The following is a 12,189-nucleotide window of genomic DNA, read 5'->3' on the forward strand; positions in this document are numbered from 1 at the left end:
CAATCAGCCAGCTCCCGTTTAATCCACCTATTATGTTGACTAATTAACTTTCCTCGACAGTTTATTTCTTCCTCCATTATCAGCCCCTGTCAGCCGCAAGCACCCTGCAGCATAGGGGGGACCTCAGGCTCTTTGATTGATCACCGATAGATTGACATGCAGATTAATTTAATTAGAATCACCTCACTTGAGAAATGAAAGACAAAGGCAAGAGGGCTAATAGATCTGCTCTCATAATGAGGCGAACCTCCAGAGCCAAGGCTGAGGATTTCTGATTTATTTTGCTCAATTCCCCAGTTGCTTGGAAAGACTCTCGCTTTAATTGTTCTTGGTTTTGAGAGGCATTAGCCTCTGAAGAGGTGAAACGCTTTACAAGGATTGGCACACACTGAGGCCCCAGTTTCTGAGGAAGCCTTTTCGCCGACTTCTAGAGTCTGGTGCAACGCCGCTGTTTCCTCCCGTGACTTGAGCAGAGGGCAAGACGCTGGGTCTTGGCCGAAGCCTGCCTGTTGTCTGCCCAGCCTAGCGGAGTGCCCCCCACCCCCACCGACGCCAACCATACTTGAAAGTTCCACTGTCGGCGTCTTTGACCTAAACGCAACTGGGGAAAACATGGCGGAGTCCCCTTCTCGCAGCCTCAAAGATGGCAGTGAAATGCAGGCTGTGAACACGCTGCTCCCAATAGTACCGTGGAGTTGGTTGGACTTGATCTGATTTGCCTTAACCTGGTTATTAGTTTTCGTTGGTTTTTTCTTCCACGCCCTCCCTTCTGTAGACGCGAGGCCCTGCTCCTTAAATCAAGCCCCTAGTGTCGTTCTGACCCGGATGAGGAAGTCAGGAAACAACACACGTGGTCATTCCACCCTGGGGTCTCCCAGGGATGACTGCAGGGCAGGGCTTCTGGGGGTCCTCCCACGAGGCCCTCTCTCAGGGTCCTCTTCTTGACTCCTGGCCAGACCTGGATCTTCCCCTGATTTTATTTTTTAATTCCATTTTATTAAACTACAAAGTAAACAATTGAGAGTCCATTCCGGGACTCAGGGTTTTGGCCTCAGTAATCGTGAAAACCAAAATTCCAACTAGGGCAAGTCATTCATGGGAGGACTGCGTACACTTGAAGCAGCAGTTTGCAAAGTGGTTTTTCTCTTTCTTCATGATTGACCAACCAGATCTGACACAGCCTGAACATTATGTGTATGCCTCATCAATTGTAGGGTAGTTTAAAAGGAGGAGGAGGAGAAAGAGAAGAAAGTGGTCCATTCTTTTATTTTCAAAAAGTATTATGTGCCAACGTAGAGTCCATATTATTTAAGGCAAGAGAAACTCACTTTCTTTTTAGTTGGGGAGGTGGGACATTTATAATTATATAACAGAGCTGGGTCTTTCAAAGAATTTTTGATTTACTACGAGACCACAATTGAGTGGTCACTGGAGTCGTTAGCTGAAGAAACTATAAAAGGAATCCCAAACGGTATCTGTTTCCAGTGTCAGGAAATACAGAAAGTTGTTATTCTAGACGTCTGTCTTGAGAGAGGAAAAAAAAAAAAAAAGCAATGACAATTCACCATGCACCTGTAAGACAAAATGCTACAGGCTTAGGCTTAAAATATTCAGTATCGTTTAAAGATGTTGTCATCTAGTTCTTACATTGAACAAAAATGACAAAAACGGTTAAGTTAAAAAAAAAAAAAAACACAACAACAACCACACTCTATGTGTTTTTTTTTTCTTTGCAAAAGAAGGATCACCAAGACCACTGTGTGACAGAATCATTTCACTGAAGTTTCAATTCCAATTGGAGAAGGATAAAACAGAATCCTCATGCGTTTAATTTCTAGAAAATAAACACCTAATATGTTCCTCAAAAACTCATGACAGTACATTTTAACTTCCCACTTCCCAAAATAATTTCTCTCATTCCAATTTGTGAATGATGAAGATATCTTTAAATAAAACATAAGCTGAAATTAATCTACAGAACTTGTAAATTTTTAAAAAATCTGTGAGATGCAGAGGGGGCACTGAAGTGTCCTTTAAAAACAGGCCCATAGTGGGAAGGAAAGGGCCCACACAGTTTAACCCAAGATTAATGAGGTGCTGACACATTCATGCAGGCAAGGGGACAGACAGGCCTGCCAACTCTTCAACCTTCCCAAATTTTGTCAACAAAACACAGCTTGAATTTGGGACAGGTAAACATGGAAAATGATTTTACATTTGGACTCAACACTTCCCTCTCTAACCCCTTCCTCACTCTCCTACCCAGGGAAAGAAATGAAGGGAATATGAGGAACAGGTATATTTAAATTTTTATGGTATGTGTTATAAATAAGTCTTTATTTTTTAGAATTGTACTTTCCAATACAGTAACTACACATGTAGCTATTTAAATTTAAACTAATTAAGTAAAATTTTAAATTCCATTGTTTCTGAGTCTCCATAGCTACATTTCAAGTGGTTAGTAGCCACATGCAGCTAGAGTCTACTATTGGACAGGACAGATATAGACCATTTCCATTGTTGCAGAATGTTCTATTGGGCCGTGCTCCTGTAGAATGGTTTTGAAATAAATTGTTCCAATTTATTCATGAGGATGTCTGAGTTATGTCTCCTAAAATAGGTATTAGTCTAAGTTGACATGTTTAAGGTTATGTACAAGTATATTTTTATCACTATATTTTTTAGAATTAATTTTCTATTTAGGGCATAGGTTTCTAATACAGCAATCCATAGGTGTACTGATGAACACCCAGTGTGTTCCATGGTACCTTCTATTTGGGTCCAGCCCCCCAGGTGAGGGCTCTCAGCATGAGAGGATTAAAAAACAAAAAACAAACAAACAAACAAAAACAAACAAACAAACAGACAAAAACCAAGAGAAATCTGCAGGTACCCATGGACTTTGGAGATTTTACATTACCATCTTGGCTCATCTCAGTGGCTCAGAATCTCCTCTGTTTTATCCAGGAACTAGATATCCCTAAACATTGTTATTTTTACAATTTTACCCTCTCAATTTAGAATTGGAAAAAATTCAATACAAAATTTATGATGCTGGACTCCCTATCTTTCCTAGGTGATGTGACTCTGGCCAGGTTAACTTAACCCTAAACCACAGTGTTCCTGCCTCTCAAGAGGAAAAAATAATAACAATCCCTGATTCTGTGAGGCTTCCATTATTTAAAGTGGCCAGCATGGCTCCTGGCTCCTACTGAGCACTCAAAAAATGTTAGTGGCAGTAGTAGTGTAGTTGTTGCTTTGTTGGTGATACTCCACAAAAAGTTCAAGATAATGTGTTGGGCTGATCATCTGAAGCCTAAAGAAGACCCAGTATAAACTGTTATTTTAAATAAAAGGATACAGAAACTATCTCTAATATGTTCACTGCTTTATCAGTCTAACAATGAAATCGTACAATTTTAAAGACCTTTGTTCCCACAACATATAATTATATCATTTAGGCCTCGTGTGAATTGCAAATTTCACTGGTTTATATAATTTTACTGTCTAGAACCCATTGGCATCTTAGCTTATTATATTCTAGGCTTGAAACCAAACAAAATCTTATGGCTTTGAAAATAATCTATAAACTAGACATCAATTCAGTCCAGTTTCATATGAATCAGGGGTTCTCTGGGAGTTTTGTTATTGGTATTTCCTGCTATCATTCTTCAGGCTGCCCCTGTTTTCTGCATATCAGGCAGGAGACCTTGTATGTCCCAACTAAATTATCTAAGATTCGTGAACCATAATCTCTGTCTCATGAGCAGATTTTCAAAAAGACAAAAGCAGCTAAAATCCAGTCATGGGTGGAAGATCACATTAACAAAAGTAGCAGTTCATGGAGAAGAAGGATTTATGACAAAAGCAACCAAAAGAGTTGAAATCTGTATTTTTAAACACTTCCAAAACAAATATGGAATCAAGAGAAAGATTAGATCATAAAAATATTTTCAATGCTTAAATTTAGAATATTTTAGTAGTAAGTACCTCCCTCCAAAAAGTAACTACTTAAACAAATTAATTCTGAATGATTATAAAATTACACTTCTTGGTTTTCAAAGCTGATATATGGTAACCCAGTGTAAGGTCATTGGTGCTAAAGTTGGTCTGTTATGTGGCTTTCTTACCTTTTTGTTTAACTTATTCTATGTTTGCATTAATTCGGGACCCCTAATATAAAGCATTATATGCACAGGCTTCAAGTACATGGAATAGAAAGGCATTAAGCAATATTCCATTGGCTAATACTCAGTAATAAAAAGAAACAAAGTATTGACACACCTGGATGAATTTCAAGAGAATTATGCTGAATGAAAAAAGCCAGTACCGAAAGATTACATACTGAATATTACAGACTTATTTCCCCCCACAGCCCCTCAAAATTTACATGTTGAATATCTAATCCTCAGTACCTCAGGATGTGACTGTATTTGGAGACAGGGTCTTTAAAGAAATGATTAAGTTAAAGTAAGTCCCTTAGAGTGGGCCCTAATCTCATCTGACTAGCATCCTAAGAAGATGAAATTTGGTCACACAAAGAGACACCAGGGTGTGCTGGCAAAGGGGAAAGACTGTGTGAGAACACAGCAAGAGGGTGACTATCTACAAGCCAAAGACAAAGGTCTTAGAGGAAACCAAACCCACTGACACCTTGATCTTGGACTTCCAGACTCCAGAACGGTGAGAAAATAAATATCCATTTTTAAGCCACTCAGTCTGTGGTATTCTGTTATGGAGGTCATAGAAAACAAATACACTGCATCATTCCATTTACTTAACATAATTCTGAAATTAAAAGGTTTTAGAAATGGAGAGCAGATTAGTGCTTGCCAAGGGTTAGGGACAGAGGGAAGGTAGATGTAGCTACTACAAAAATATAATAGAAAGGACCCTTGTAGTGATGACAATGCCCAATATCTTTACTGTGGTGGTAGATACACGGACCTTACATGATAAAATTTTACAAAATGAAAAGCATACCCATATGCAAATGACTACAAGTAGAACTAGAGAAATTTGAGTAAGGTGGTGGATTTGTCAATGTTCATATCCTATATGAATATGGTATAGTACTATATAATGTTGTACTATAGTTTTGCAAAGTATTACTATTGTGGTACTGGGTAAAGGGTACACATGGGATCACTCTGTATTATTTCATGCATCTAGATGTGAGTCTATAATTATATCAATAAAAATCCAGCTAAATAAAAGGCATCATCAATCAAGATGTCCTTTTATAGGTGAATGGATATGCAAACTGGTAATCCATAGAAAGGAATATTATACAGCAATAAAAAGAAATGAGCTATCAAATCATGAAAAGACATGGAATTTTAAATACATAGTGCTAAATGAAAGAAGCCAATCTGGAAAGGCTATATACTATATGATTCCAACTACATGACATTCTGGAAAACGTAAAACTACGGAGATAGTAAAAAGATTAATGGTTGTCAGGGGTTTGGGGGGAGGGAGGGATAAATAGGTGGAGACTAGGGTATTTTTAGGGCAGTGAAACCATTCTACATAATATCATGCATTTGTCCAAACCCATAAAATACATAACATAAAAATCAACAATAGTATAAACCATAAACTTTATACTATGTTACAATAATGTGTCAATATGGCACATCAATTGTAATAAAGTATTAGACTAATGAAAGATATTAATAATAGCAGAAATGGGGGGAACATCGGTTTGCTCATCAGTTAAGTATCCAACTTCAGCTCAGGTCGTGGTCTCATAGTTCAGAGGTTCAAGCCCCACACTGGGTTCTCTGCTGTCAGCACAGAGCCCGCTTTGGATCCTCTCTCTCTCTCTCTCTCTGACCCTTTCCCACTTGAATGCATGCATATGGGCATGCATGTGTGCTTTCTTTCTCTCAAAAATAAATAAATATTAATAATAATAATAGGGGAAATGGGGGAGAAGAATTGAGGGAGTCTTTGGAAACTTACTATACTTTCCTCTCATTTTTCTCTAAAACTAAAACTACTCTGCAAAATGAAGTCTATATCATCAAACTTCTACTCCCAACCCTACACAGCCCACAATCTCTACTCTACCTGCCTGCTGAAACACCCTTTACAGACTCCTCAAAAGACCCAAGAAATCAGCCAATCTAGTAACTTCCAACTAAGAGTTTTCAAAAATAGTAACAGGAACAACACTGCAGAGAGGGAATCCTAAATTCACCCATAGGAAGATAGCATGCTATCAGTAGATAGCATACATTCAGTAATTTTCCTTTGTCAATACAGGATCAAATCATGTGCATGTGGAAACACTGGTTATCTCATGCCCATGAAAGAACTCTGAATTGATGGAGTCACATGGCTTCAAATAATTTTAAAATGGAATGTGATTCTTAATAAATGCCATTCGGATAAAAAAAATAGGTTGTCACATGAGATTCATAGGAGAAAATGATAAAAGAAATTCTCAGTAGTTATGACACTGCATATTTGTCCAACATGTCTTTTTAAGGCTTGGAAAACTGACCCCAAGAAGTTTAAAAGCATCCTCAAGGTCTTAAGACAAATGAAGAGCAGAGGCAAACCTGAAGGGAAACTTTCAGACTCCAGGTCCAGTTCTTACCCACAACAGCCTCTGGACCCTCAATACAAACTCCTGGCCTAAGTCCTTTCTCTCCTGAGTCTGCTGGTATCTTCCAGTATACATCTCTGGGGTCTAAGTGATTGACTACACTTTAAGTATTATATACATAAAAATGGTCTGTGGCAGTTAGGAGTTAGGTCTTCATTAACTTTGTCCTTTAAAATATCCTTGACTGATATGGAATGAGATCATTTCTGAAACCTGCCTGATTGCCAGTTTCTATCTGGTTGAAAGATCCCAAATAACTCATTAAAAATTATGGAGGACGCATGAAACTACAGGATGTAGCAGAGCAGAACTGCAGGAGAATGGGAGTGAGTAACTGAATTAAATCTACTCTTTAAGGCTCAAGGCAAAAATATCTCCCATTTTAACAGTAAGACAAGAGCAGACACTTCTAAATCCTCAGATACTTACATTAAACTAATTTGGACCTTTGGACACTAAACTCAGCTTCTGTCTCCTGAACTGTGACACATGCTCACATAAAAGCTCCTCAGTGACCTGAATCTTGTTCCCCTCTCTGTGGATCAGGATACCTTTGATGACTCTTGATGGTGTCATTGGCATTTAACAGGTGCTCTCCATTTATGTGTTCCCACTGGCTATTTTAAGTAGCAGTGAGCCAAAACATACAGAATTGCCATGTGTGTTCTCTACTAATGACTCTATGACACAAGGATGTGAAAATTGGGAGCGAGAAAATAGCATATTAGTCAACAGCTCAGATTCTGGGGTCAGAGAGTCCTGAATGTGAACTGCAACTCCATCACTTACCAGTTTGTAACCTTATATAAGTCACTTAGTCATAGGAGTAAGTTGTGTGCCTACTATACTCCAGGCATTATTCTGTATACTAGAGAAGCAGCAATGTACCAAGAACTTAGTGCTTATCAGGGACAGAAAGGGGTTTTCCAACAGTAAGTAAACAATAAAAGAAAATTTCTGGATGTGAAAAGTTCCAAGAATAAAATACAATGCGGATGGAACGATACCTAGGTGAGATCTATTTTTGATTGGGTGATTAAGGAAGGCGTCTCTGAGGAGGTGATGTTTTAGCTGAAATCTGAGTAAAAGAAGTAGCCAGCTATTCAATGAAGTGGCAGAAGAATTTCCTAGGAAGATGGAATTAGTAAGTGCAAAGATCCTGAGGCAGGAATAAGTTTGGTGTATTCAAGAAAGAGAAAAGAAAGAAAATAAGGAAAGACAATGTGCTCCAATGCTTGTTTGGAGCAAAGGAAACAAGGGAAAGAGCAGAGGAAAAATAAGTAAGATCATTCATGCAAAACACCTTGTACAGCGTCTCACACATAATAAGAGCTCTGTAAGTTACAACTTAAAAAGCAATAGAATGTAAGGATATCTTTTGTTGGTAAGTCTCAATAAGTATAAGCATCCTCAGAACCAATATCCACTGGCAACACTGATCAAACCAAACACTTTTAAACATCTATCCTTTAATGTATTTTACATTTCTTCAATAGCGACTGTACTTAATGTAGAAATTTATTTCCCCTAAGTGCAGAGCCACCACTCACCAAATCGCATTCATAAGGATTCCTTCTCAGTGATGCATATTTTCTGCCAAGGCCCAGCATAAGGCTCATGCCAAGATACATATTTGCCCAATAAGCTGTAATGGTTTAATATATCAGGTTGAAAATCCACCATTTGTATTTACCATGTTATGTGAATTAATCCTGTATTCTGAAACTATCATTAGAGCTGCTTTCAGTATAATTAATCAGCGTGGTGCATCTTGAAATTATTCTGTATGAAGAGAGTGATTGCAGCTCGGGCCCCTAGCATTCTGTTGGTAAAGAATTTAATTGTGAGATGCGCTATTTGTCAAAACAATATGGAACGGGGTGGGGGACAGTGGGAAAGAAATAAAAAGGATACAAATATTTCCTTCTTTATTTAAGTGCCTTTAAAAACAGACTGAAACCGCAGAGGTAGGGCATGTATTTTAAGAATCCTCTAAGCATACCCTATAATATATTGATTCAGAGCCTCTCTGGGCTTTTGAATAAATAACAAGGATTCTCCAAAATTTACAGAATCAGAATTCACACATACACATAAAAAAAACACAAGCAGAGAGTTGCCTTTTACCGTCATTTCCCATGTCATCGTTTTTAAAAGAACACATTTTTGGTGGGAATTCGGGATGAGTAACCTGGTGGTTTCTCCTGGTGGTTTCCCATCCCCCACACAAAATGACTAATGAGTGAAAGAAGATTGTTTGTCTCCTCCAATAAACATGAAATAAACATGAATTTAGAGCTTGCTGTTCTCTCTGCTCAGAAAATTCTTCTGGCTCTTCTCAAGATGATTTATTCTTATCTGTTAGCTCTTGTCTTAAATGTCACTTCCTCACAAGTTTTCCCTGGTCACCCACTTTAAATTAGGTTCCTATCCCCTATCCCACATGTATTCTCTTTCATAGTATTAATTGTCTTTAGAGCAATAATGAAAATGTTTAATGATTTGTAATTATTCATCTGTAAACATTGCAGCAGCCAATGGTAACTGTTACCCACACATCCACTTCCTCTCTTCCTTGGGCTGTACAGGTAGATACTTGCAGGTCTCTCTGTGGTTATACATGGTCGTGTGACAGACTTCTAGCCCATAGAATATGGGCAGATGTGACAAGGGTCATTTTTAAGACCAGGTTTTAAGAAGTCCATGAGCCCCCTCCATATACTCTTTACCCTTAAGCTGGATGGATGGAGACAATGAAGTTCTAGAGGATAGTGGAGACACAAAACAAAAAGAGCCCCAGTCCCCAAATCGCTTCATGTACAAGATCTGTCCACTGACCAAGAACGCCTGCCTTGTACCGTTATGTGAGCAAGAAATAACCTGTTGTGTATGAGCCATTATATTCTTTGTTCTATTTATTATAGCAGCTAGTATCATCCTAACTAATAGACCCCAGCTAGAATATGATCTTCATTAGGACAAACACCCGTCTTTCTTGTTCATCATGATATACTCACCATTTACCACATCAATAAATACTACTGAGTGCATGCATGCATGAAGGAAGGAATATGTCTTAAATTTATGTTCATATATAGTCACAGATCTAACATCTATACATGAATATAGATTTGTAGCCTATGGAAAATTTTTGTTGAAGAGATAAGATGAATTTGGAAATGATACCAGTCCCTAGGTATTATGGCATCTACTGTGATGACAGCTTGTACCCAATTCTTGTCCCTTTCCTCACCATCCTCATGCTGCCAGCCCCAACAAGGAAAGCTATTGATAAGGACTTAAATCTTAACCTGGAATTGTCTAGCTCCTGTCAGTTAGAAACCAGACCCGTGACATGGTTTTAACACCGTCCTTTGACATTAGCATCTTTTTAGTGTCAAGATGAAGAAACAGGCTCTTTAGTCACAGTGAATTTCTCCCTGTCATGAGCTGTTTCCATCCTAACCTACCCCCACCTTTTCCCTTCCTCCCTACTTCTTCACACCCACCAGAACTGAATGAAGCCTATATCGACTGTTGTATTAAAGCAAGTTTGTTACCCAAACCACAGCCTGGGCATTTCAAAAGAAAACACCCATTGTAAATTAAGAAGAAGAAGAAAAAAAATATTGTACCAGATTTTCTACAAGGTTTATTCCATAATGCCTTAAAGTATGAACACAGCTGAGCTCTGCAGAAAGTGATTAATTTCTTGAAAACGCTAAGGTCACACTAATTGACATGACCTGTGTAATTAAGTAGTCTCTGTTTACACACCAGAAGCTCAGCCGCTCTGAGGCTGAGTTTGCTTGACAGAATGTCTTTACATGTCAAGAGATCAACAACCTTTCTTATGTCCTCCTCAGTCACCTACACAGGCCCCTGATTGCTGTTCAGAGGAGACATGCTCTGGCATGGCTGTATGAAGATCAGGCTGGCCTGGTGAGCATACAAAATGAGATGAGAGGAAAGTGGCATCCATGACTGTTGGAGAGAGCCTATTTAACAGTCAGAAGAGCACGTTTTTCCATCAGATGTCTCTAGGTCTAAGGTTTTCAATAACTTAGAACTGGGAAAAGCCACATTGATATGTCAAGGGTAGACCAGAGTTTTCTCCTGCCAAAAAGACACTTTCTCATCCCTTCTCGGAGGCAACAATAACATAAAATCAACTTCCTAATGGTACACTATGAGAGAAATGATGGAAATTATACACCTTATTCACAGGCAACGTTCAACTAGTATCTCTATGACACATCTCTGTCAGCCAGGATAGCTGCAGGGAAGACTGATCTTTCCCCCTCTTGGTTCAGTCCTAAGATTTGGGAACTGCAGTATGATTTTGTCACAGAGTACTCTGAGATATCTGGAGCCACTTTACTCATGTTCCATCTAGGTGATGGGTCTTTTTGGCTCTGGAGAAGTGGCCCAAACCTCCCTAGGTTAGGTGAAGCTCAAGCAATCTTCTGAGTAGTAGCTTCTTTTTCTAAAGCTCATACAAATAAAAATTGGCCAACACTGTAGCTCTGTTCAGAAACAATATTCAAGTTCTTCTCCTTTCATGCAACTCCACTCTCTGCCTGATGAACTTTGGTGGTATTCCAATGTTCTTCATGCAGATGGTATCTTTAGGCCTATTATAAGACAAGCAGCTGGCTTTCCTGAGATTCCAGCATACATTCATGGGTAGCACTATGGCTCTTCGATGTTGACAGACTTCCTTATTTTCTCTGCAATAAGGGTCTTCCTATAGATACTGCACAAGTTCCTTACTGCTCTACAACATTAGATAACATCTGAGTCAGAATGATGAGTTAAATCACTGCCTCCTTCCTACTTAGTAAATGTGTGATTTTGAACAAGTTCCTTAACCCCTCTAAGCCTCAGTTCCTCATTCCTAAAATTACATTTCATAAATATAATATTGGCACATTCCTAACAGGGATATTGTGAAGATAAAATGAAAACTTATGTAAAATACTTAACACAATACTTCTCATATAATAAATTAGTTTTATCATCATCATCATCATCATCATCATCATGGCCAATGTCCATACATGTACATCAAGGTACACATTTGGGCATGTATATTTATACACACATATATGGAACACACTGAATGTTGACAGAAATATAAACAGTCATTTCCCCGGCATTTAATGTAATCAGAAGTAAACCAAGATAGGGAACATAAGAAGAAAAGCCAGCTTGTGGTGAAAGCACAAAAAAAGAAAAGAAAGATGATGACAATGGAGTTTGGGGCCCACTGGGTGAAAGCTCCTGGAAGTATCCAATAGGCAGCTGGACTTCTAGGTTTGGATCTAGATGTCAGGTCTCAGGGAGCCTGACTTAAGAGTTATGAGTGCCTGACTAGTGGTTAAGTTGCTGAGAATGGAGAAGATACTCAAGAGAGCCTACAAAGTGAGAAAAGATCTGGACCTCTAAAGAAAACTTAGGGAAGAGCAACATTTACGGGAGAGGAAATAAAGAGCATCCCTTGGTAAAGGGCTGAGAATGAGTGAATGTTGTTGTGTGGAATCCGAGGAAAAGATGGGTTCAAGAAGGATGGA

General features: G+C 38.7%; 1 protein-coding gene across 12 annotated transcripts in view; it reads right to left on the bottom strand.

Annotated features, from left to right (window-relative positions):
- EBF1 (EBF transcription factor 1) overlaps window positions 1-12,189 on the bottom strand; it is a 389,133-nt gene that overhangs the window by 128,438 nt on the left and 248,506 nt on the right. The gene's annotated exons all lie outside the window — the stretch shown is intronic.

The sequence above is a fragment of the Puma concolor genome, chromosome A1, assembly GCF_028749965.1.
Source record: "Puma concolor isolate L17-30 chromosome A1, mPumCon1.1.hap2, whole genome shotgun sequence".
Taxonomy (NCBI): Eukaryota; Metazoa; Chordata; class Mammalia; order Carnivora; family Felidae; genus Puma; species Puma concolor.